Genomic DNA, 26,656 nt, shown 5'->3' on the forward strand with positions numbered 1-26,656 from the left:
CCAGCCCAGCCCACATGCCTCCTTCACATTAGTTCACATCCCCCCTTAGAGGCCTGCCACTATGAGATAACCAAGCCCGACAGCTCCTGGCTACCTGGCTTTTGAAGCAAATGTCTGGGTGAGGTCTGTGTTCTCTGTGTCCCACATCTTCTCCAAAGAAAGGGGGTTGATAAATAATTCCTGGCTAAGTTACACAGTGGATTGTTATATGTAGAGTGTGGCCTGACCTCCAAAAGCTGTCAGCAAAACTCATGCTGCACTCATAAAGGTTTGGCTACCTCATACATCTGAGGGAAGGAAAATACAAGGATGCAAAGAAAATAGCATCTTGATAATTATCCTGTCTCTGAAGTGCATGGAAAACGGTCTGGAAGGATGTACACCCAACAGAGAGGGACCAAGGAGGGCTGCAGGGAAGCAAAGGAGACTTTATAGCCACTTCGAAAAACTGTATATTTGGGACGTTTTATTACTCATCATGTATTATTCTCATCATTCTTTTTTTCTCCCTTTTTTGGGCTAGTTCTGGCTAAATAACAGAAAACAAAGTAATTTGTTATTTACCAAGCTTTAGTTACGTGCCAGGTGACCAAAGCAAATGTGTATTTACAGTTATGATGTAAATTAAACAATGAGCTGCATTTGGCCAGGCAAAGAGTGATGGAAGTGAACAGTGTCACAGGCAGAAGGAGGAATATCAGCTGGTCCTGGGTGGGAAAGAGCTTAGCAGATTGGAGGAACAAAAATAGGCCAGTGTGGCTAGAGCACAGTGATTCAAGGAGCAGAGACAGAGAGGAGGGTGGAGAGAAGCCTTGAGGCAGATCACATGGAAAGTTAAGGAAGGTTGTGTTCAGGGAGTTTGTGTTTCATTTGACGGTGCTGGGAACCATCAAAGGCTTTTAAGCAGGGAGCAGCAACATGATCAGATTTACATTTTTAGTAGACAACTCTGTCTTCTTGCTGTGTGGAGAATGTTGGAGGGCAAGACAGGAAGTGTTATCAGTTACAGAATGCCAAGAAGAGGAATCTCATGATGCATGATTTTAAAAGAAAAATAAATAAAATAAATGGCACTGTTTCTTACCAGGAGGAGCCTGACATCCAAGGAGACAGGGGCAAAAGAATTAGCTGTGTTACCCCAGCAGGCAGGACAGAGAGAAGTTGGTGGCTGAGGCTGTGGGTCCATGGTGATTGGCTGTGCTGCTTGCCAGTCAAGTGATGTGGGCAGGTTGTTCAACCTTTCAAAGCACCGGTTTCTTCCTCTGAAAAGTAGAAGGTAGTTATATCTACCTCCCAAGATTGCCAAGAATATGAGTGAGCTACTGCATGTGTCATATATCATGCTTAGCTCAGTAATGTTACTTTATAACCATCATCGTCATCACCATTAATGTCTTCATCATCATCACCATTATCACCACCACCACCATCATCATCACCACTACCATCATCATCTTCAACACCATCATTCATCATCATTGCCACCACCATCATCACCACTATCATCATAATCATCATCACCATCACAATCATCACCATCATCACCAGCACCGCCATCATCACCGCCACCATCATCATTACCACTACCATCATCATGATCTTCATCACCATCATTTATCATCATTGCCACCACCATCATCACCACCACCATCTTCATTATCATCACCATTATCACCACCACCACCACCATCAACATCATAATCATCATCACCAGCACCACCATCATTACCACTACCATCATCATCTTCTTCAACGCCATCATCCTCATCATCATCTCCATCATTGATCCTGCTCCTAGATTCCATCAAAGTCCAGAGTCCAGCATTCTACCCCAACTCACCTCTTAATAACTCTGGGATCTGAGTGGGCCTCGTATCCTCAGTCTCCATGCCCTCTGTCAGGCTGTTCTCACAATTGTGGGGCTCCTTGTTCAAACTGAAAATGTGGGACCTCTTCTTCAAAAAGCAGGAAAAAAGTGTCCTTGAAGTTACTAAAATATAGAGCTTTCTTCTTTCTTCCAGTCTCTCTCTCTCATCTTGTCGTGATACTTTTTATTTGCTATTTGATGCCTTCATGCCATTCTAAGTAAAGAAAAATTAAAATTTTTAATTACTAACATGAATTTTACCATTCATCATTACATTGCACAATACCAGTTTTAGATACAAATATAAGAACATTTAACTCATATGGGAAATCGTCAGAATTATAATTTGTATCTGATATTTTGTACGTACAAGTATATTTTTGTCGTTGCTAGAACAGTAGAAATGCTGTACAAAAAAAAACTCAACTGCTTTCTGTTTTTATTTCACTCCTGGATAGAATCACATTCTACCAACACTCTCTGCCTTTGCCTTACTGATGGGTAAGGAAGAACTGAAGCAAAAAGGAACTATGGCTGCTCCGTCTTCCCCTTTCCTTCTGTGTCATCACTTTCGGTGTAAGTGCTTGGCTAACACAGGGAAGAGACATGAGTAAGAAAAGGCATGACAGGTTTCCTTGGTCGTTTGTGTTTCTTCCAACATCGCTGCCCTTTTTCTGCATTCTAAGCAAGTTCTGGTTTGAATGGAAAGTGTGGCCTGTCAGGGCTGTCTATGCCCTTGCTCACTCAGCTGTGCATACAACACGCATCCCTTGTACTCACTTTGAGTCACGCTTCCATGCATCATGGGTTCCCTGGAACACTCTGCTCATGGGGCATCAAGAATACGACATGCTGATGAGGCAGCAAGGAACAGCAGGCATGTCTATTGCATGAATCTCCAGCTCATGTGCCCACTCCATGGTCCCATTAGACTTCACCTGCAAAACACCAGTTCAAAGATAAAATTATTAAAATTTCAAGATGATGGCAGAAGAGCATTAACCCAAGAAGCTCAGGGCCTGATCACAGGGCCCTTTGCAATTGCACAGGCCTCAGGCCCATGAGGCTGGCCCTGGCTCTCCTGGAAAATGGGCACAGTTTCCAGCTTGTCCATCTCACAGGGTTATGGGAGGCCTATACACAAGCCAGCGGTGGAAACACTTTGCACACAGTAACCGTGACCGTAACCGTAACTGGACCAATATTCAGCTGCCACACTCCCCCAAGCCTGCAGAGCAAGCACGCCACACCAGGAACAGCGGGCTCCAGCTGCAGCCAACACCAGTGGGGAGCTGGGCAGCGGTGAGCTGATTCGAATTCCAGATGAGTGTGAATGACACAAAATCCATTTTACTTGCAAATTCTGAACTGTGTGCAGGAAGCCAGCAAGCTCAGCATCACAACATGTTTCACCGAGCAGCCATTGGGCTGTAAAACAGACAATCGCTGTTTGCAGTCAAGCTCTGTCGTGCTGGGCAGGTCAAGGCCAGCTCCCTCCTGCCAGGGCTCAGCAGAGGTGTGAGATCCCCTTGTAAAGCCTTGCCCGTGTCTGGGGAAGGTGTCAGGAATTGTCACACCTTCCCCATTTGGAAAGCGTTTCTGCAACATGGGAATTCTGGGCTGTTCTGAGGCTCTGTCCAGTTCAACAGGCAAAACAGAAGGGGAAGCCCCCAAGATCCAGCGACCCGACTCTCTACCCACAGCCATGGAACCCGGGTCCATTGGTGATGCTGAGAGAGCCCCTGAGCCCCGGGTGAGCTTCCTCAACTCTAAAGTGGAAGCAAGAGTGTCACAAGGACACCACAAAGGCTTTCTGCCCATGACTGTTCTCACCCTCACATCCACCTAACACGTGGGCACCACAGCCCCCCACTTAACATCGCTGCACCTGAGGCTTTGCAAAGTTAAGTGACAAAAACTGTGATTGTCCCAGCGGTACATGACAAAATTGAGGCTTTGAGAGGTTAAGCAGTTTGCCTGAGGTCACCAGCAGGGCCAAGGGCCACACCCAAGTCTGGGTAACACCTAGGTCCATGCTCCGACTCAGGGCACAAGAGCTAGGAAGAAATAAGCTCATGTGTGTGACAAGGCATCATGACCTTCACTGGAGCACAGTGTGGGTGGCACCGCTTGCCCTAAACACAGAGGGCATCTCCTGGGCCACTGTCAGGGGAGAAAGGGGGCAGCACTGGGGGAGGAACTATAGCCTATCCACCTCCAGGGCCCCTTGGAGCCTGGTCCAGAGTTGGAGAGGCATTTTTCCCTCCACCCTGCCCAGCTGTCCCCTACCCCTCCAAACACACACATACACACACACACACGCACATTCTATATCTGTGATGGCCCCTCACCAGCTTTCCCCCTTCCTCTCTCTTCAGTCCACAAGTCTTCTCTATTCTCCCACCCAGCCTCCCTTAAGCCCTCCTGCCCCTTTTCCTCACAATGCCACGGCCTGGCTGCAGAATCACCAGGGTTCTAATTCCGCACAGGTTTTATGACCCCAGCTCTGAGCCCCGGACCCCCATCTCATGATGATGGGGCTCCCTGCAGCAGAGGGTGGGGTGTGGTGTGTGTGTGTGCATGCATGTGTGTGTATATGTGTGTGAGTGCCTGGCAGGTGGGGCCCCACTGGCCTGCCTGTTCCTTGCCTGTTCACACCAGTATAAAACCAACCGGACAACAGCCCTGCCCACCACATCAGAGAGCTCTCAGGACTCCCACTCTGAGCAGAAGGCTCTGGGGGAAACACTAGAATTTAGTAGGAATTCTAGGCGGGGGGAATGGAGAAAATGTGTAAAGTACATAAACGATAGAATAGCATTCCCAGGTGCCGAAGGAATCAATAAATGTTCAGGTTGTTAAGGCCCCCCAGGTACCAAACTGCATCTGCCCTAAAGACGAAGAAACCCCCACCAACTCCAAATGTTCATCACTCCCCCCTTCTCTCTTCATAAATACGACAACCAAACCAGGTAATGAAGGACACCAACCATGCGGAAGGTAAGAACAAACAAAATGCAAAGAACAGGAAGGAACTTTTAAAAAGTTAGTGCTTTTAGAGAAAGTCAAGAAGGTATTGTGTCCCTAAAAAGAAAACAGGCTCTGCTTAAAATGGAGCGATGAGAAAGCGAGAAAGAATTCTCAGAAGTACAATTGCTAAAAGAAAAATTTCATGGAAAAAGATGTACAGTTGAAGAAATTTCTCAGAATATATATCAACAAAACAAAGAGAAAAATACAAGAGAAAACACCTGAGATATATAAGCTCAATCTATGAAGTTCTATATTCATTTACTATGAATTACAGAAAAAATAAAATGGAGAAAATGTATACGTTATACAAATGAGAGTATAGCATCTCCCAAGTACTGCAGGAATCTACACATCTTCTGGTTGACAGGACCTTCTAGATACCAAGCAGAATAAATGAAGAAAGACCTGCCTCCAGATAAACTGTCATGAAAACTGGAACTCCAAGGACAAGGAGAAGATTTTAAAAGCTTCCAGATGGGAAAAACAGATTATTGGCAAGGGAATTATAATCATGTTGGAGTGTGACTTCTTATCAGCAACGTTGAAAACCAGACTAGAGCAATGATCCCAAGTTCTCATTAAAGAAATAAAACTCTAAACTTACAATTCTGTTTTTGAATAAAAACTATTAAATAAGTGTATGGCAAAATAACATTTTCAGGCACGATAATACTTAAAAATCTGCATCCCGAATATTCTTTTTGAAAAATACTCTCAGGATATTCTCCAGCAAAATGAAGAAGGTATCTAAGCGAGAAAAAAGATATGGGAATTCTAAAAACAGGGTAGACATATCCCAGGCATCCAAAGAAAAACTTCTAGATAACAGAACTAGAAAAAAAAATCTATCCAGATCCTAACAAGGGGTAAGAGAACCCTAGGGGTGGGGGAGTAGGGGCAGAGGTGGGGTGGGGAACCTTTAAGAAGAGAACATTTTCTCATTTTCTTTAACAAAAGGTAGGGTTGGAGACTAGATAGTTTAAAGACATAATCGAGGTATATACTGTAGTTCTCTTGTCAAAAAGAAAAAAACATAGCAAGATCCCATCTCTAAAAAGGGTTTTAAATTAGCCAGACATGGTGATAAGCACCTGTAGTGGCAGCTAATGGGGAGGCTGAGGAAGGAGGATTACTTGAAACCAGGAGACAGAGGCTGCAGTGAGCTATAATAGTGCCATTGCATTCCAGCCTGAGCAACAGAGCGAGATCCCATCTCTTAAAAAAGAAAGAAAAGAAAAACAATTAAAAGTTCCAGGAAGAAAAATAAAGTTCTATGCTATACTATTGTAAATTGCATTTAAAGGTTGACATTGAGGCTAAATAGTACTTGTTTTGCAATGATAATAAAAATACAGCTTTTGGTAAAGCACGATGTCATGGTAAAAACAGTATTCTTACTAAATTAAAAAACCTATGAAGTGGAAATTTACTTGGAATTGGTGATGGTTCACATATAATTTATAATTGGTTCCAAATAGACTGTGATATTCTAACAATTTAAGTAAAAGCTGTAGTTGCCAACATTTACAAATTTTTTATATATATATATGCTACATAACAAAAATTTTGTGACAAAGCTGATTAAAGATGGAAAAAACCATGCTACAGCATGGGTCGTGTGCTTTCTCTCTTTGCTGCCTGCCATATATCAGATTTTAGAAAAGTTTGAGCTTTTGAAGTCAATCTGAGTATCCTGTGACAATATTAAACTTTTTTGTAAATGAGTCCTCTAAATTTTGGATACATGCTTTTCAAAAAATTGGAGATGCTTGATCAGATTATTCAACACATGATCTTTCAGTTTTTGAAGTTTTGAAAGAATTGCAGTAATTGAAAACAAAGCCTACAAATGAAAAGACGTTGGAATTTATCCCTAAAAGAAAAAAAAAAAAAAAAAAGGAGAAACTCAGCACGTTAAACTATTAGACCTCAACGTGGAAATTCTATAATGATATTTCAGAATATCTTGACTTGTGACAAGACTCTTTTGATGGAGCTTCTATTTTAATTAGAAAGAAATATGTTGTTCCAGGAGGGCACGAAACTGAGAAAGCATACAACTTTGCAGCTTCCAAATTTAACGAAGCATTTGAAAGAATCACAAATAAATATGACTTATTTGATGAATTTTGTCTTGTAAAAATATTTGCTGAAGAAAGTTACTCTGAAAGGAGGCAAAAAGACAGGATATGGTAAAATATTTAGGCTGAAAGAGTTTCACATTTTAACGTCAAAAAGTTAGCATTGAAAATATCCTTCATTTCCCTTGAGTTGACTAGGGCCTCAACATCTGTAGAGAGAATATTTTCCCAATTCAAAATATTATGATCTATAGTGAAGAGCGGAGTACAGATGTCAATAATTTCAAATTCATTAACCATATGTTTCTCGAACTCCTGGCCTCAAGCAATCCTCCCACCTTGGCCTCCCTAGTGGCTGGGACTATAGGCAGGCACTGCTATGCCCAACTAATTTTTTTATTTTTTATTTTTTGTAGAGATGGAATCTTGCCATGTTGCACAGACTGCTCTCGAAGTCCTGAGCTCAGGTGATCCTCTGGCCCTGGCCTTCCAAAATGCTGAGATTATAGGCATGAGCCACCATGCCCAGCTGTTACTTTTTGTTTTAGAAAGAATTTTATTGTTGAAAATAGTTTGTTGTAGAACCATTTATAGAACCAAAATAATAAAAAACAACTTGTCAATCAAGAAATATTTCCAAAATATATAAATTTCTTGTTATTTTAGAATTTCTTTTCACCCTCAAAAGTGCCTTGGTTCCGTCAACGAAATATGTGTCATGCTAGCCCTGAAGGATGAGGAGGCATATTCATTTTCCTTTGCTGTAAAACAAATTACCCTAAAACTCAACAGCTTAAAACAACCAACATTCACTATCTCACAGGAGAGCCAAGGCACCATGTGGATCAAGAGTCCAGATGTGCCTTCACTGACACCTCCCACTCAGGTTCTTTCACGGGCAGCAGGAGCGTCATTAACCAGGGCTGTGATTACCTCAAGGTGTGATAGGGGCTGGGAGATCCCACTCCAAGCTCACTCATGTGGCTGTTGGACCTCCAAGCTCACTGACATGGTATTGGGCCTGTATTCGTTTGCTAGGGCTGCCGTAACAAATACCACACACTGGATGGCTTAGACAACAGATGTTTATTTTCTTACAATTCTGGAGGCTAGAAGTCCAAGTTCAAGGTGTTGCTAGGTTGGTTTCTTCTGAGGCCTCTCTCCTTGGCCTGTAGGCAGCCATCTTCTCCCCATGTCTTCACAGGGTCTTCCCCTCTGTTCCTAATCTCTTCATATAAGGATACTGGTCATAATAGATTAGGGCCAACCCTAATGACCTCATTTTAATTAATTATCTCATTAAAAATCCTATCACCAATTATAGTCACATTCCGAGGTACTGAGAGTTAGTGCCTCACATGACAACAGGGCCTTTCCACCTGAGTGTCTTCACAACATGGCAGCTTACGATCTGAGACAGAGAGAGATCACTAAGACAGAAGTCCTTTTGTAATTTAATCATGGAAGTCATATTCTGTCTTTTCTGCCATCTTCTATGAATATGAAGAGAAGAGAATCAACAGGCCCCGCTCATCCTCAAGGGGAGGGGATCTCACAAAAGCCTGAATTTCAGGAGGCAGCCATCTTGAAGGCTGCCTACCATGCTCTCTAAACATTTTGCCACAAGTCCAGTTGAGGGACCAGGACTTGAGATTGGGGATACTGGCTTTGAAAGTCAGTTTGTCCTCCCTTGGAAGGGTAGGGTTGTTGAGAGGTTATATGAAGAACCCCAAGCAATTCTGGTTTCAGAGTTTAGAGCAATAGAGGAGGAAAGGAGGTGGGAAGGGAGCTCCAGGAGGGATTTGCAAATCAAAGGAAGAGAGTGCCGTGTGCAGGTCTCATGCAGTCTCCCTGGCAAGCCCCCTGGGCTCCCATAGCAGCATTTATTTCCCTTTGCATCTGCTCCTCTCGTCCTGCACACACGCACACATACCCACTCACAGTCACACACACACATGCATGAAAACACACTCATAGAGTCACAACCTCACACACTTGCACACACACACACACACACAACCGCATGAGCACACATTCGCACACACGTGAGTACACACAAGTCACACTCGCACACACACTCAGATGCACACATCACACACCACTACACATGCACTCACATGTATGCCCAACACATACACAACAGGTAGATACCACACAGCAGCCTCCAGCACCCTCCCTGTGCCCGGCATGTAGCCTGTGCTCAGTCAGGGTTGACTTCATTAGTGAAATATTAAGTCAGGGGAAATTGTGTTTGGGGATCCCTCTTTCCAATTAATCTTTTCAGTTGTTTAACGTCGGCTCCTGGGCATTCACTGTGTGTTGAGCCCTCAACTCGTGCTTCTCAGAAATAGAAAAATATCATTTTCCTTTCCCACAATTGCATCTGAACTGACCATGTCTTGAGGGTTTTTTAATGAAATACAGTTTTTCAAATCAAGCAATATCTTATACTCAAGCACTGGAGAGAGAAGAAAACAGAAAAGATTCTCTCCAAGCAAACTACTAGACCTTCACATTTTGGAAAGGGAAACTTTTGGGAAAAAAAAAAGGCCTGGCCTAATATCCACCAGTGTACAGGGCTCTAGCTTCCAAAACCCTCCTAAACCAGAGCAGTGGGAATGACACTTTCTGGGGGTGAAATTATGGCTGAATTTGTCGAACTATATTTTCTAAAGAAGATCTAATAAGCATGCATTTTTAATAAGTTAAACGCTTTTTTAAGATTAAAGAAATGATTATTAATAATAAAATAAATACAAAGAATTTAGCACGGTGCCTGGCAAGATAAAATGAGCTCTGTGTTATATTTTGGTTATTTTCATTGTAAGAAACCTACTGGGAAAGAGTCTGCTTTCTAAGAAGCTGGCATCCTGATAATTTAGTGCCCCGTCCTGGGCGCCTCAGAATCCTGCTATTGAGAGCAGCTTTGGAAGACACAGAAGGTTCGAGACACAGAAGGTTCGAGTTCTGAGGCAGTTCCATGATCCCCACCAGAGGGGCAGGCTTTCTATAATACTCCATTCTTACCCGCTAGACTAGCACATGAAGATCTGATATGGTTTGACTGTGTCCCCACCCAAATCTCATCTGGAATCAAAGTTCCCATAACCCCCACGTGTTGTGGGGGGGACCAGGTAGAGATAATTGAATGATGGGGGCAGTCTCCCCCATCCTGTTCTCATGATAGTGAGTTAGTTCTCACGAGACCCAATGGTTTTAAGGGGCTTCCCCCTTCACTTGGCTCTCATTCTGTCTCCCGCCACCACGTGAAGAAGGATGTGTTTACTTCCCCTTCTGCCGTGACTGTAAGTTTCCTGAGGTCTCCCCCAGCCATGTTGAACTGTGATTCAATTAAACCTCTTTCCTTTATAAATTAGCCAGTCTCACGTAGGTCTTTATTAGCAGCATGAGAACAAACTAATACAGAATCCCAATGAAAAGCCAGCAATATCATAAACATGCACACATTCATGACCTTAATATCTGCCTCTGAGCAATTTCCTGGTGTATTTTCTTTTACAACAGGGTCATGCCAAGCATGCTACTTCCTATTAGAATGTTATTCTTTATCTGATTTCAAAATTATTCTTCACATCTCACCTTCTTCCTTGAGCCATTTTCTCCCTCCAATAAAATCCTGGCACCCAAAGCAGCTCTCAGAACTAAATTAATTATAAAAGCATATTAATGTCATCTATAGAGCAGTGAAATTAATTTATTCAATACATACAAGAGGAAGTCATCAATTATGACCAGAGATTGTAGCATTTTATGTTACAGCATTTAAAATTCTTACAACTTTTAATATTTCCTCCAGCAAGAGTTGCCATAAATATCATCTGCTGTGCAGTCTTGATTTATGAATTAAGTGTAACTTTTAGTCCACTGGTGTTCAAATACTAAACAACTTACTCTTATCTAATGTCTGTTCTTAGATGTTCATACCTGTATGCAAAATAGGGATCTCCATTCCCTGAAGGGTGACCTCTGCCCTCAGAGTACGGAAATATGCAATACCATCTGTGTGGAGACAGACACATTTGCAGGAAGTGCTTCCCAGCTTAAGATGCATGGTAAGCTCAATACAGGGAAACCCATCCATGCCCTCATGTCACATCTAAATATACCACAGGGTCCCAAATGATTCATTCTCAGAATGAAGAAGGCAGCCAAAGGAAACACACTGTGGTCTTCACTTGTGCCTCTCCAAGGCCATTAGATGATATGCAATTCATTTCCCGCAGCACTTCTTACTCCTCCTCTTCCCACCCAATTCCTCCTCTGAGTTACCTGCAAGGCCTACAACTAACCAGAAGTTCTCTCTCAGCTCTTCTCCAAAATTCTCCCCTGGAGAAGATATTTGGCATATATCTGACAAACAACTTGTATCCAGACCATTTAAGAAATGCCTACAAAGTAATTTCTTAAAAGGCAGACATTCCTAGAAAACCATGGGCCAGCTGGACCCAGTGGCCTACAATCCCAGCTACTAGGCAGCTGAAAAGGAGGATCACTTGAGCCCAGGAGTTTGCATCCAGCTTGGGCAATGTAGCAAGACCTGGTCACAAGAAAATAATAACAGCCAGCAAACAATGGGTACCATGCTGGAATAGGCCCCTCCTGAGAGAGGAGACCCAAAGGGCCACTAAGCACGGGACAAGGTGCTCAGCTCCACGAACCATCAGTGATAAACAGCAATGAAGTTAAAACAGAACACCCCCAGCAGAACAGCTAAAATGAAAAAGACAGAAAAATACCAAGATCAGCAAGGATGTCGAGCAACTGGACTTTTCACAGGCTGCTGGTGGAGTATAAATTGGTCCCATTTAGAACAGTGTCTGGCAGGATATACCGAGCTGAACATATGTGTTCCTGATGACCCAGAAACTCCACTTCTAGGTAAATGCACAAAAGAAATATGTCCATATGTTCACCAAAAGATATGTACTAGAATATTCATAACAGCTTTATTAAAAATAGCCCCAAACTGAAAACTACGAAACATCCATCAACAGGAGAATGGAATACAATTGCTAGATAAAATACAGGATGCCCCGTTAAATGTGAATTTCAGAAAGGCGACAATAATTTTTATAGTACAAGCAGGTCCCATACAGCAATATCACCCAAAATGAGCAACTGCTGTGTACAACCCGGGTGATTCTCACAGACGTAAGGAAGAGCAGAAGAAGCCAGACACAAAATTATACAAATTGGATGGTGCCTTGTGTGTGATCTTCCAAAAACAGGCAAAGCTCATCCACGCTGTAAGAAGTCAAGCTAATGGGTGGGGTGGGTAGTTACTGAAAAGAGACACGAGGGGCATTTTGGGAGCCTGGAATGTTCTCTCTCTTGATCTGGGGGCTGGTCACACTTTGTGAAAATTTGTCAAGCTGTACACTTAGGACACATGAGCTTTTACAATTGTGGGACATACTCACCCTGGGAAGTATTCTTTGTGCATCTGAAGTTCACATTTCATGGAGCGTCCTGTAGTTTGTGTGACACCTGTCCTCCATTCTCCTGCTAGTGGGTATTTTGTCCATCAACACATATCACAAGTGTATTTCATATGTCAATAAAAATCCAAAACCCTCTCACAGAACCCCACTCCCAGCCTGGGTCCTTCAACAGGAGGATAATGCCAGTGGGCAAAGGAAGAATTTTGAGTGGGCTGGGAGGAGGGTTAGAGGTGGAAACAGGGCTGCAAATACTCACATAATAATTCTTTTTGTAACACAGGAAACAAAGGTCTTTTGAAGTGCAGAGATCTGACCCCCATCTCCATCCTCTAGGGATTTCAGTTGTCTACCAGCTAGGTACCTTCAAACTTGATCGGTGTTTGTAGGAGACAGGGCAGTGGTCAGTCACAAATTTATATATATGTGTATATATACACACACAAATATAATATATATATTATATATGCACACATATAATATATATTTTATATATATATAGAGAGAGAGAGAGAGAAAGAGAGAGACAGAGTCTCGCTCTGTTGCCCAGGTTGGAGTACAGCAGTGTGATCTCGTCTCACTGTAACCTCCGCCTCCCAGGCTCAAGTGATTCTCCTGCCTCAGCCTCCTGAATAACTGGGATTACAGGTGTGCACCACCATGCCTGGCTAATTTTTGTATTTTTAGTAGTGACAGGGTTTCACCATGTTGGTCAGGCTGGTCTCGAACTCCTGACCTCAGGTAATCTGCCCGCGTCGGCCTCCCAAGGTGCTGGGATTACAGGCATGAGCCACCACACCCCACTTGTCCACACGTTTTCACTTCCATTACTTCGGGATTAGGGAACGCAACCTAATCCTGCTTTTAGCATGGAGACCCTGCATGGCCTTGGAAGCCTACATTGAGCCGCTGCTTCCACCTCTCGCACGGCCTCCAAACCCCACCTGGGCTCGAAGTCAGGGCTCTGCCCACCTCCCATTCTCTGGGCCATGCCCACATGACCACGTTTTACAGGTGCCTTCATCGGGCAGGAGGCAGCCTGAGCATCAGCCACTCCCAGAACTGACAGGGACCCCTGACAGAGCCAGAAGAGACACTGAGAAGTGCAGATGCTTCTTGGACAGTGACTCGCTACAGTGCAGACAGAGCAGGAAGCTGAAACGGAGGAGTTGGAAGTCCACTGAGCCAGCAAACAAGTACAAAAAGGCATTCTGTAAAAGGCAGTAGAGGGGCTTGGGTAAAGCACAGGCTTTAGAGCCAGACTCAGCTCCAACATCCACTCACTATGCTGCCTTGCACCCATGACCAATTAGCTGGGCCTCAGTTTTCTCATCTGCAAACTGGGGATAATAATAGTACCGGCACTGGGTTATTGCGGGGACCAGGTGAGACAGTGAGTAGTGGATTGTATTTTCCAAGGGCGACCACAGTGCACTTTTCCCACACATGCTCATTGGGAACCTCACCACTCTCCCACCAAGTGGAGTCTAATTCCCTTCCCTTGAATCTCCGGGGAGCAGAGGGCTTGTCACTGGCCTGGGATGGACAGAAGACAGCAGGAGTGACGCAGCATGACTTCCAAGGTTAGGGTATAAAAGGCATCTGCCTTCCACCTTGTTAGCTGGTATCCGCTTTTGGAGCCTGGGCATCCACTAAAGGCCAGGTACCCGGAAGCCACCATGCTGTGAGGAAGCTCAGGCCACGTGGAGAGGCCACACGTAGGGGCTCCAACTGACAGCCCCTGCCGAGATGCCAGGTTTCAGACAATGTCAGTGAGCAGCCATGAATGAAGATGCCTCCATGTGACTCCAGTCCTCAGCTGCCAATACCCCAAGTCATCAGCCTTGAGTTTTCCCAGTGAAGCCCTAGACATCAGGGAGCAGAGACATGTCGCTCCCACGGTGCCCTGTCCAAATCCCCAACCCATATCCACGAGCAAGATCAAATGGTTGCCTTAAGCAATTAAGTGTGGGGGTGGAATGCTACATGGCAATAGTATCAGTTAGGTTTGGCTGTGTAACAAACCACATCAGAATTTAGTGGCTTACAACAACATGCATATTTTTTGAATTTTTTTAAATGTATACTTGAAGTTCTGGGATACACGTGTAGAACGTGCAGGTTTGTTACATAGGTATACACATGACGTGGTGGTTTGCTGCACCCATCAACCCATCATCCACATTAGGTATTTCTCCTAATGCTATCCCTCTCCTAGCCCCCCACCCCACAACGGGCCCTGGTGTGTGATGTTCCCCTCCCTATGACCATGTGTTCTCATTGTTCAACTCCCACTTATGAGTGAGAACATGTGGTGTTTGGTTTTCTGCTCTTGTGTTAGTTTGCTAAGAATGATGGTTTCCAGCTTCATCTATGTCCCTGCAAAGGACGTGAACTCATCCTTTTTTATGGCTGCATAGTATTTCATGGTGTATATGTGCCACATTTTCTTTATCCAGTCTATCATTGATGGGCATTTGGGTTGGTTCCAAGTCTTTGCTATTGTGAATAGTGCCACAATAAACATATGTGTGTGTCTGCCTTTGAAGTAGAATGATTTATAATCCTTTGGGTATATACCCAGTAAAACAACATGCATTTATTTAGTTCTCCGTTCTGTGAGTCAGCTGGACAGTGCTTAGGGCTGACTCAGCGGATCTCCACTGGGCTCCCTTTTGCATCTGTGGTCCACTGGTGGGTGTGCTTGTGGCTGGTTGATCCAGAATGGCCTTGCTTACATGCCTGGCAGTTGGCAAGCTGGCAACTGGGCAACAGATGCAACTGGGTCACGGGTCTCTCATCACCCAGGAGGTTTGCAGGGCATCTTCTCATGGGAGCAGAGTTCCAGGAGCAGCAACAAAGGGCCAGCCCCACTGTGCAAAAGCATTCTCAGGCCTCCACTCACAACATATTTGCTCACATTCCATTGGCCAAAGCAAGCCACGGGGCCAAGTCCAGGGTCAGAATGAGAGGGCTCCCAAAGCGCATGGCAAGGAGGCGTGGGCCTGGAGAACAGTCTACGGCATTTTTGTTGACAACCACATTGTGGCATGGACTGTGCCTCCAGCAAATGCTGGCTGCCCACATGATGCACGTAATGACCACAGGGCATGCATTGCTGGGCACTGTCAGCTGGGCACCTCTCTGGACTTAAGCTTACTGTGCCTAGAAGAGAAGGTCTGAGAGGAGTGGCTGGGGCTGAGGGTAAAAGAGATAGGCAAGGGGCTGGGGGTGAAGCCCATTCTTCTCTGACTGCTCCGGGACAGCAAGTATAGCAGAAGGGAACAGAGTTTGGGAGTCAGAGATGCCCAAGTTTAATTCCAGCTTTGCCATCAGTCCCTGTGAGGCCTCTTGCTCAGCCCCTAAGGTCCCCATCTACCATAGGGGATAAAAGCAGCCATCTCTTAGTGCTAGGGTGAGAATGAGACACAGCCACGTGCCTGGCGGGAAGAGCCACAGGTTGGCTGTAAACAGGCCCTGGGAGGCCAGCGGAGGTCTCCTGCGTGCCTGCTGAGTGACGGTGGCTGGCAAAGACAGAACCAGCTGCAAAAGCTCCCCAGCCAAGGCCTACTCAGATGCTTGCTCTCTGAACCCCATTGTTATGCTACAAAAGACCGGTGCAGCTGCTTATCAAGAAATCTTCAGCTCCCTGCTCGTCTGAGGGTCGGCCTATGCAAATTATAACTGCTCCAATTCCCACACCCACGGGTCCATGGGGCTGTGCTTGTGGATGTGCAGTAGTTCTTGAGTCTCCTGCTTGGGGTGTTGGCTGATGTGACTAGATGTCCAGCAGCAGGGCACAGTCAGGACAGCCAAGGAAGAATGGCACACTTTGCAGGGGCTGCCGCCCAAAGCAAGGCTCAGGCATAAGCTGTTTCTGCCATGGGAACTTCCCCGGAGCCAGGCTGTGCATGCAAAGGTGCACCCATCACACAATGCACATGCATGCATGCGCCCACCAACTCCACCCGCTGGCGCGCCATCATGTCATTCGAGTGCAAAGATGCCCATCTCCTCTGGGGACTGCTATTCTAGTTACTGTCGGGCCTTGTTGGTTCACCCCCACCCAGACAAAGAGGTGGAAGAGGAGTGAATATATGTGTTGCAGAAAGAGTAACACATCGGAACACAGGCAGCAGCACACAGGCCCGGGATACTGCAAAGGTTCTAAGCTCTGTGAATAAGGTGAGGGCCGAGGGATACAGGGTGCCACCTTTCCGGAATATTAAAATTCATCCTGTAGACATTAAGGGATGGAGGGAAGTTTTGAAGCATCATCGGTGTGGTGGCCAGGGGTGCAGATGGGTTTTCAGGACCATCTGCCTGGGGACAGTGTGGTAGAAGATACTGGACACAGGTGATCAGTTCAGAGATTTCCATAGCCAGGCAAGAGCTGCTGGGGCCTAAGCTGGGCCATGAGTCCAGGAAAGCAGAGGATGGAATGGACTCAGCGGACACTTCCAGGTTGACATCAGCAGGTTGACTTCAGGCTTTGACCATGCACGGCATCGCCTCCAGCCCCCAACCGTGGCTGGTGCGGTGGCCCCATGACTCACTGCTTCTCACAGCCAACCGCAGAGCTCTCCAAGTGTTACCCCGTCCCTCTTGACATGACCTAAACCTGTCCTGTCCTGTTCTGTCCCGGGCTTAGACCCGCAGGCCATGCACACACATCCACACCCTGTCCCTGCAGATGGTGAGCACGACACAGATATGCGAGAGGGATTATTTTTGAAACCTGTTTGCAAGGCAGATTTCTCATAAATGCAAAAAGCAAAGTCTATAGATTTTTTAAGGCAACACAAAAATGATGAGTTCTTGGTATGTTTGTGCTTGCGGCATCACTTTTCTCTACCCCGCGGTCCCGCATGTTCAGGCTCTGCAGAGCGACTCCCTCTCCAAACCATCATCCACTCCAGCAAGTGTGCACGGGGCACCCGTGAGGCAGGAGGGATGCGCCGGGCTGCGCAGGCATTCTGGGGACCCTCGACTACCTAAAGCACCCTGAGGCACCTGCCCCTGGCAGTAACAAGCTCCAGACCACACCAAAGAGAAAGGCAGAACCCTGAGGCTGGTTCCCAAGACCTGGCCTCAGACCACAGGAAGGGCCATTCATCCACCTTGGGGTCAACAGACTCCGGCACAGTCCCCCTCAGCATCCTGCTGCTCCTTCCCTTGGCTCCCTATCTCTATAAAGGGTGCCACCCCCACACCAGGGGCACAGCCTGGAGGAGAGGAGAGACCTCTCACACGGCTGCCTGCCCTCATTCACTGCCCCTCTTCTGTCTCCAGGTCCTGAGAGTCCACTCTCTCAGAGCTCCTCTCCTCCCGCACGCTGCTGGTCTCCCATGCCGACATCTCCTGCTCCAGGCAGCCACTGAACAGCAAATAGAAAGATTTGCCTAAAGCACAGGGCCTCTGGCATGCTCTCTCTTGCTAACCTTCTATGGCTCCCACTGCCTACAAAATCAAGCCCATCCTCTTCAGTCTTGCGCCAACTGGCCCCACTACTCCCTGGGGTCCTCAGACATAGCACCTGGGCTTAGCTCTCAGACGGGGCTCCCTTCCTCTGCTGTAGCAGCTTTGAAATGGCCTCTTCCTGGCCACATGGGTTGAATTCTTCCCTGATCCCGCACGAGAACTCTCCCGCCTCCAGCTCCCCCATGTCCTTTTCCAACATGCACTTTTAGTTACAGCTGTCTTGTGTTTGCCTTATCTCCTCCTGCACTGGTGAACTCCCAGAGGGAAAGGCGGTCTTCTGTCGCCATCTCGGTGGACTTCCTGATTAGTTAAGGTGATGCTAGCTGCTGTCTCAGTGGCTTCACACAGTAACAGCCGAGGTCTCAGGTCACATCCAGTGTCGATGCTCCTGGCCGGGCAGCCTTCCCCGGGCTCGTTTAGGATCCAGGCTCCATCCATCCTGTAGCCCCACCCTCCCCTTGGCCCTTGGAATCCTCTCTGTGGGGATGGCACACCCAGTTTTTAATGAAGTCACCTCTGATGATGTCATTTAATGACGTCACCCTTCCACTCACATTCTGTTTACAAGAACTCGCCACATGGCCACACCCTGGGGGTGGAAAGCAGGGCTGCGGGGTGGGGAGCCTCTTCCCTGCAGCCTCTGCCCTGCCGAAGTGAGGCACAGGTCTTTTCCTGGGCTCAGCTGCCTGTACCTATGAGGCCCCCAATAAATGTGTATGGAGCTGAGCATAGCCAGAGGGTGGAGGAAAAAGAGGCTCTGAGGAGGGAAGGAGAGGAAGGGACCTTACTAATGTTCACTGAGCACCCACTATGTGACCAGCACAAAGCTACACACAGTCCCACATGTTAAAGCCACACAGGGTGGGAAAAGAGCCCAGACTTGAAGCCAGACAGACCAGGTACAGTTCTAGGTCTCCAGGTGTGGGCAAGTTAACGACCTTCCCAAGGCCTCATCAAACTCCTCCATGAAATGAGGCCGTGCCCACCTCCAAGATGGGACACGATCCTATGAGAGATGCAAGGGGCCTGGCACGCAGTAGGTACTCAGGAGCAGAGAGGTTCTGTTAGGAACTTTACATAATCCCGCAACAGGGAAGTCCAATCTCAAGGGGCCTGGGCCACTTGCCCAGTTACACAGCAGGGCTGGAATGCACCCCGAATCTACACTCTCACAAGACTGCACCCAGCTCCCCAGCATGTCACCAAGACGTCCCTCTGACATCCCAGGCTTGGGCTCTAACAAATTTGAGGGAACCTGGGGCCCCTCCTGGACCCTGCGGCCTCCCTGGTCTGACCTCTCGCCTGCAAAGCCCGGTGGTATCCACCAGATGCTGCCAGCTCCGTCCGCACCCTCTTAAAGGAAATGCGTCTAATAGTTCTCAATAAAAACCCTGCAGAGCCTGGACCCAGATCGGCTGTCTTCTCCACCCAGACCATCCCTGCCGGCCAGTTGAGTGCCCACCTTCTGCAGTTGACCCTGTCCAAGATGTACAGGCCGAGGGTCCCCCTCCCCATGCACCATCTTCCAGAGCCAAGCCTGCAGACACAAGCTTCCCACCCCCTCTTTCAAAGCCTCCCTCTTCAGGCTTGTGCAGCAGCTAAGCCCACTGAAAAACTCTCAGACACTCTATGGCAAAAAAAAAAAAAAAGCAAATCTGAGCCCACATTGCCAACGGCCAGCCACCTGCCTGGCCCTGGAGATTCCCTGGGGCCCCGCTGTCCGCCTCCATGGTGGAAGAGGCATGGGGCTGCATGGTCAATGGGGAGCAGGACTTTCAAAACTGACCCAGCATAAAGCTCAGCGGTGCACGTGCAGAGCCAGCATCAAGTCCTGGCCTTTCCTGCCAGCGGCTCCCTAAATGCTACGGGTGATCAAGAGAGACCTTTTCCCCTCCACCAGGCACACAGCAGGCCATAAGCCTCAGGGATGCCAAGGAGGCTGGAAACGGAAAAACTGCTCCTTCCTGCTTGGAAGAGGACCTGCTCTCATGGAACATTCTTACCTCCCTGGCAGGAGGCAGCTGATCACATTGATATATTGATTTGTCGTCAGTTGGTCAGTTTCTGGCACAGCTGAGCATGTTTCCATGCTTGGGAGTCATGCACAGAGAAGGTCCCTGCCCACAGCTGGTGCTCGCCACACCACATCTGCACTGTGTTTGATCCTCAGCCAGTGAGACTGTGACGCTTCGTCCTCTTTCATCTGCACCAAGGTGCTCAGGAGAATGAGGCAAGTTAAGTCGCAGGGAAATAAACCTCATTGGCCTTCATTGGCACCCACAGCTGCTGGCAGGTGCGGCCCACCCACGGAGGAGGTCACCTCCCCAGCATGCACCCACTTGCACACCCGGCTCAGATCCTCCCACCCTGGCTGCCTCCCTCCACCATCCTGGAATTAGACAGCAATATTTGTTATCTTTGGGTTCTCAAATGTAAGTCCCAGCCACGCTCATCCTTCTAGGCATGCCATGTTTTTTTCAGGTTCCTCAGAGCTGGGATCTGTCCAGGTACTGCAGATGCTCTGGCCCCAGTGGTCCCCAGGACACAACAGGGCTTTCAGTCCCAGAGTTAGCCCCATCAGGAGTCAGAATTGACACCCCAGACCCCACCCCAGAGCCAACCCCAGGCCTGAGGCCATCAGCACCAATGGAGGAATTAGCAGTAGCCATGACCATGGGGAGAGGAGGGATGAAAATTCAACCTGCTCCCAGGCCAGGGCCCTGCAGCACAGCACAGTGCTGGGCTCCTTGCTCCCCCAGGCCCTGGGCTACCCTCTCCTGCCTTCGAGCCTGTGCCCTGCACTTCAGATTTCCCCACGACCCACTTCACGCTGCTCACTTCTCACCGGCCTTTCAAGCCTCAGCCTGGGTGTCACTTCCTCCAGGCGGCCCTCTCTGACTATGCCCACTCAGGGATAGATGCCCTTCCCTCTCTCTCTGAAGGCCCCACACTGCTCCTGTCACTCTGGGAGGGAAGAGCCTGCTGGCTGGCTGTCTCCCTCTCCAGGCTGTGGGTACCGCAGGAAGAGGCAGGGACCTCGTCTGCTGGCCACAGACCCTGACACAGCACCTCACAAATATCTGCTGCCTGAATATAAAAACTAAGGTATGAAAAGATTAAAAGAATAAACTAAATGAGTGACTGAACGGACAGTGGGTTCATTAGTCCTTCCCAAGGACCTGTGTGGCCCAAAAGCTCTGTCCTGCCCCCCAGTTTCCCTGGCTAGTGGGAGGGACCCCCCTCAGGCTGGCTCTTGAGCTTCCAAACCTTCCAGGCCAGTGCCGAACAGAGCCCAGCCCCAGAACTGGAGCCTCCCACAGCTGGCTGGCCGCTGCTCAGGCCAGGCCCTCCTGCAGTAGGAGCTGGCTGCATGCCTGGCAGCCCAGGCAGACAGGTCCCGCTGCTCCCAGGGGTACAGGAAGAGCTGACCACTTTCCGCACTCACCCCACTGTGCACACGTGGCTTCCCACCACCATGTCCCCCTCCAAGAGGACCCTAGACCCCACCTCAAGACCCTAGCTCCACCTGTATGGAGAACGATGATGTGAACTCGGCTTCCATGTCCCACCTACCAGCTACATCTCAGGCCAGCCCCTCCAGCCTGGATGCTGTCTCAGAAATCAGCTCACTCAAACTTGGGCCCCATTTCTCAGATCCTGGGATCCACAGTTCCCTCTTCAGGCTACACTGCTTCTCACTGCACACTAAATCCCGGTGAAAATACTTCCACACTCTGCCCATCTAGTGTGAAGACCTCCACAGTCTCTGCTTTGGGTGTGGAAACCTCCACGCTCTCTACCTTGGGTGTGAAAACCTCCACACTCTGTCTGGTGTGAAGACTTCCACATGTTCCCTGTCTGGTATGAAGACCTCCACGCTCTCCCTTTGGGTGTGAAAACATCCATGCTCTCCTTCTCCAGTGGGAAGGCTTCTACACTCTCCCTGTCTGGTGTGAAGACTTCTACGGTCTCCTCTTTGGGTGTGAAGACATCTATGCTCCCTCCATCTGGTGTGAAGACTTCCACCCATTCCCCTTCCAGTGCTCTCCCAACACTCCATCTTCTTCAAGCTGTTTTCCTGGCCAGGAAGGCCTCCCACCACCTTTCCAACAGTGAATGTCTACATATCCTTCCAGGGGCTGCTTCAATCTTTTTCTCCTCAACCATCTCCTGATCATCCCGACGACAGTGAGCTTCTCCTTTGCCTTGACTCCATTTACTCATCCAGCACTTCCCATGGGGTATTGTCTCTCTGTTCCTTGCCTCCTAAGGAATGAGGCAAGATCTTCCAGGGAGATCCCACATCTGGTGTCCTATCTGCATCCCCTTCACCCCCACTCAGCCAGTGGCACTGGACGACTCAGCTCTGACCCCAACCTCTGACTTTGACCTTTCCACCTAGGCCTGGCATCTCTGACTCATCTGATATTGGGGCGCCAGGTTTACCTCTGCTCAGCTCAACAGATCAGTGACGACTGGGCTGTCTTCACCTTTTTGGATTTCAGTTTGACCTTTGGATCCTGCCTCTCTGGTCACGGTCTCCTCCCCATTCTATACTCTACAGACCTCCACTCCCAGGCCAGTCTCTGCCTTCAGAACTTCTGCCCCATCTCTGCTTATCAGGGAGGGAAGAGTGGCCCATCCAGATAGGACAAATGCCCACTGCTCCCAGGACAAGATTATTTGTTTACAAATTCCTTCTTCCTAGCTGGGTGCAGTGGCTCATACCTGTAATCCCATCACTTTGGGAGGCCAAGGTGGGCCAATCACTTGAGCTCAGGAGTTCAAGACCAGCCTGGGCAGTGTGGCGAAAGTCAATTTCCACAAAAAATTAACCAGGCATGGTGGCACACACCTGTAGGCCCAGGTACCTGGGAGGCTGAGGTGGGAGGATCACTTGAGCCCAGGAGGTCGAGGCTGCATTGAGCCAAGATCACGCCACTGCACTCCAGCCTGGGTAAGTGCAGTAATTTGAGAAAATTCCACCCAGAGGCCTTCTCTCCTTTCTGTTGTACTTGAACCAGGGATGCTTTCGAGCCTGGAGCTGCTGGCAGCCACTTTGCCAACAAATAGAGCCTGAGAAAGAAGCCAACATGCAGGAGAAAAGAGGTGAAAAAGAGAAATCAAGCCCTGACAACAATGAATCCATCAATTCCTGGATGTTCCAGAGACATAAGTCAATATATGCCTTCTTCATTTATTTCTTCATTCACTCAAACACTTATTGCTTAAACCAGTTTGAGCTGGGTTTTCTGGTACTTAAATGAAGAGTTAACTGAGCCAGCCTTTCACTGTTCATGCTGATTTACTTTCCAGCTCTGGGCCCTTTCTCATGTTGGTCTAAATCTCAAACACAACTCATATAGTGGGAGCTCAGTCTCTGTTCAGACGAGGCTTAGAGAAGGCAGGGAGACCAGGGAGTCTCTGAGCTAGGCAGGGGGTGGTCTGCAGCCCTGCATGGCCTTGGCTGGCCCCAGTGCAGTTCTTCCCTTCTCATTACTCATAGCCTGACTCGCCTCTCAGGGAGCAGTGGGATAGCCCTTCCCTGGCCCACATCACGCATTTCACATTGACCTCTCCCCTCTGCCCACGTGAGGCTTTGTTTACCAGTCATGGGTACAGTCCATCACTTTTCTGCCCCCCACAGCCAAAGAGAGTGGCCCAGGTCTACTGGCAAAGGCATCTCTACAGACCCCAGTTCCCTTGGTGGGCTCCGTGACTTTGCCCAGATGGAATTCACAGACGAGTTTCCAAAACTGCTAGGTCGAGTCTGCTAAAAGTCTATTGGAAATGGTTCAATGTGAGGTGGAGCAGTAGCCAACATTCAGGGGTTGCCATGGGCACTGTTTCCATCCTTCCTTGCACACGGAGCTGGGCTGAGTGGCCAGGAGAAACACAGGCAGAGCCTTGCTAAGCAGGCCTGTCTGTCCCCACAGTGACTCACTTTGGTCACAGGAAGGCAGGACACTGCCTCTGCCTGGGATTTCAGCTGGGAACACTGGTGCAGGTCTGCATCCGGGCCCCTGCTTGCAACATGGAGGGTCACAGCAGAGAGGTGCAAATGCTTCTGCAGAAAGGCACAGTGACAACCCTGAAAGGATACACTTAAGCAGCATTGTCTCCTGCAAATCAGTGAGCCCACGTAAGCAACAGCGGACAGGCATGTGTCACCAGTTGCAAAACCCAAGGGTATAGGTTTTATCCATTTTTGGCTGTTGAGAGCAAGCTGGAGGAGTCTCATGAGGGTGAAATTTGCCAGCATGCTTCACTTCATGCTCCCAATCTGGAATTAACATTGGTAAATGTTGCCTTGGGTTAATTAAACTTATTAATGAGATGGGGCAATAGAAGTGCCAGTTCCCTCCCATGTTTGAGGTATCCCTTAGGGGGCTAAGAGAGGGGGAACTCAGCCAACCACAGAAATGTTCCAAAAACCAGTCATGCTGAGAGCTTGTAAAATTAGGGTCTGACACAGTGTTGCATATCTGAGCTCCTTGAGGACAAGAATGAAGTCACACTTATCTCATGTTCCAGTACCTTGCGGAGCTGGGCTTACAGTTGGGCACTCCCCTGCCATTACGCTGGGGAGTGAGTGCAGGACCCTTTGCTAAGCAAGAGAGAAACTGTGCCCCCAAAATCTTCCTATTAGACCACTGAACACACACGAAGTCCAGAGGTTGAAGCAAAATGGTCCTTTAATTTTCCCACTGGGCCAGGTGAGCTTATCTTGAATGGGCAGAAGAGACTCCTCTCTCGTCCTCTTCCCCACCATCATCCCATCCTTCTCTAACACCTCTGCCATCCCCCTAGAATCCATTCTTCTTCCCCATCCCTGGCCCTAGTCAATCTTTCAGTCACACTGAGTTTGCCCCATCCATATGACTGGAATGGGAGAAGCACTAAAAAGTAAGTTAGGGTCCTGAAGGATGGAAGATGGGGTCCTGTCCAGGTCCAGTCTTAGGGAAGAGTATCACCTGGCCCTGCTCAGACCGACTGCCCTTAACTCTGGGATGACTCAAGTCTTGTCTCTGCTCTGCCCTCCCAAGGACTCCCTTCTGTTCGCCTAACCCTTGAAAGGCCAGCTCTCCATGTGTCTGGAAAGCGACCAAGGAAAGAGAAAAGCCCATCTCTGTCAGGACTCAAAGGAAAGCCCCAGGCACCTGTGATGTCTACATCCTAGTGAACAGCCCCTGCCCCATATGCACCACCAAGGGAAGTGAAATGAGCCAAAGGAAGCTCAAGGAAAATGATGAACATACTAGCGCTTTCAAACCTCATCCCTTTCATCTCTCGAGAGAACTCTGTGTTTGTGCTCTTCCTCAAGAACCAAAGACAACTAGTTGCACTTTGCACTCTACCTCTTCTGTTCTCTAGAATGTTCTGTGCTCCAAATTCCCTCTCCCATCCAACCCCACCCACCCACCTACAAAGCCTAGTCCTGTCTCTGGTTTGGAACTTTGGTCCCCAGACCCTGGGTTTTTCCAGAAGCCTGCCAGCAACTGAGGCCCCCACTGTGCTGACAGAAGGTAGCCACCATCTCTGCCCTAAGGGTGGCAAGCCACCCTCCCTGAGCTTCAGGGAACAGCCATGCTGCCTCCCTCCTCACCAGAGCCCAGCCTGTGCCTTCCAGCCCAGGATCTTCCTACAGATTCAGCTGCCTGCTGGTCCCAGTTTCCCACACAGGATTTGAACTTCTAAAATTGTGGCAGACTAGGCAGCTTGAAAACCTTCTGTGCATGTAGAATCATGTCCCTCAAAAATTCTTATCCACCTGGAAATTATAAATGTGACCTTATTTGAAAATAAGGTATTTTCGGATGTAATCAAGTTAAGATAAGACAATACTAAATTAGGGTGGGCCCTAAATTCAATGACTGGTGTCTTCATAAGGAAAAAAAGATTTGAGCACAGACACACCCAAGAGAAGGTCATATGAAAATGGAGGTAGAGACTGGAATGAGGCATCTACAAACCAAAAAATGTCAAAGATGGTCAGAAACTGCCAGAAACTAGGAAGAAGTAGGGAAGGATGCTCTCCTAGAGCCTTCAAAGAGAGCAGGGCCCTGAAAAAAATCTTGATTTCAGACTTACAGCCTCTAGAATTGGGAGAGAATGAATTCCTATTGTTTTAAGCAACCCAGTTTGTGGCAATTTGTTATGGCAGCCCCGAGAAACTAATACATCTTCTTTATAAAATACATAGAAATGCTAATTAAAATAAAAGAGCATCCCTACCTGAATGAGCTCACAATAAATTAACAGTCAAATATAAATGGGTATATAAAAGCCAGAATGATGGCAATGATGCCACAACTACCTTAGGAACATTGTGAGTCTTATTCATCAAGGAGCTGAAGTCTTAAGAAGCATATAGGGATAGACATGAGGCTTTGGTCTTACACTGAGGCCCCCCTAAGCCTCCACGTATGGCCAGGACCCTCAAAAGTCCATATCTTTAGTGAAGTAGTAGATTGGAAAAAGAGCCTGCCCATTATCAAAGAGAGATGACAAAGAAGCTTGTCTCTCTTGGCCTAAAATTGAAGTGGTAAAGGAGGGAGCAAGCATACCCTCAAATGGGTTTGGGATTTAAATTTCTATTATATGTACATTGCAGGAAACTGCAAGCCGAGAAACAATTATAAAGTGACATCTAGACAGTAACACTTGGGGGAACTGGAAGAAGAAAATACAAATATCCTGAGTATACACAACACCTCATCCCACACCAACATGAG

General features: G+C 47.7%; 1 long non-coding RNA gene across 1 annotated transcript; it reads right to left on the bottom strand.

Annotated features, from left to right (window-relative positions):
* Nucleotides 1–451: 451 nt before the first annotated feature.
* Nucleotides 452–2,363, bottom strand: LOC114670061 (uncharacterized). The gene is made up of 3 exons (XR_003719534.2): nucleotides 2,238–2,363; nucleotides 1,841–2,081; nucleotides 452–1,262 (listed from the first exon to the last, which is right to left on the bottom strand). It is a non-coding gene; the product is annotated as an uncharacterized LOC114670061 (long non-coding RNA).
* Nucleotides 2,364–26,656: the final 24,293 nt, after the last annotated feature.

Source organism: Macaca mulatta, chromosome 9, assembly GCF_049350105.2.
Source record: "Macaca mulatta isolate MMU2019108-1 chromosome 9, T2T-MMU8v2.0, whole genome shotgun sequence".
Lineage (NCBI taxonomy): Eukaryota > Metazoa > Chordata > Mammalia > Primates > Cercopithecidae > Macaca > Macaca mulatta.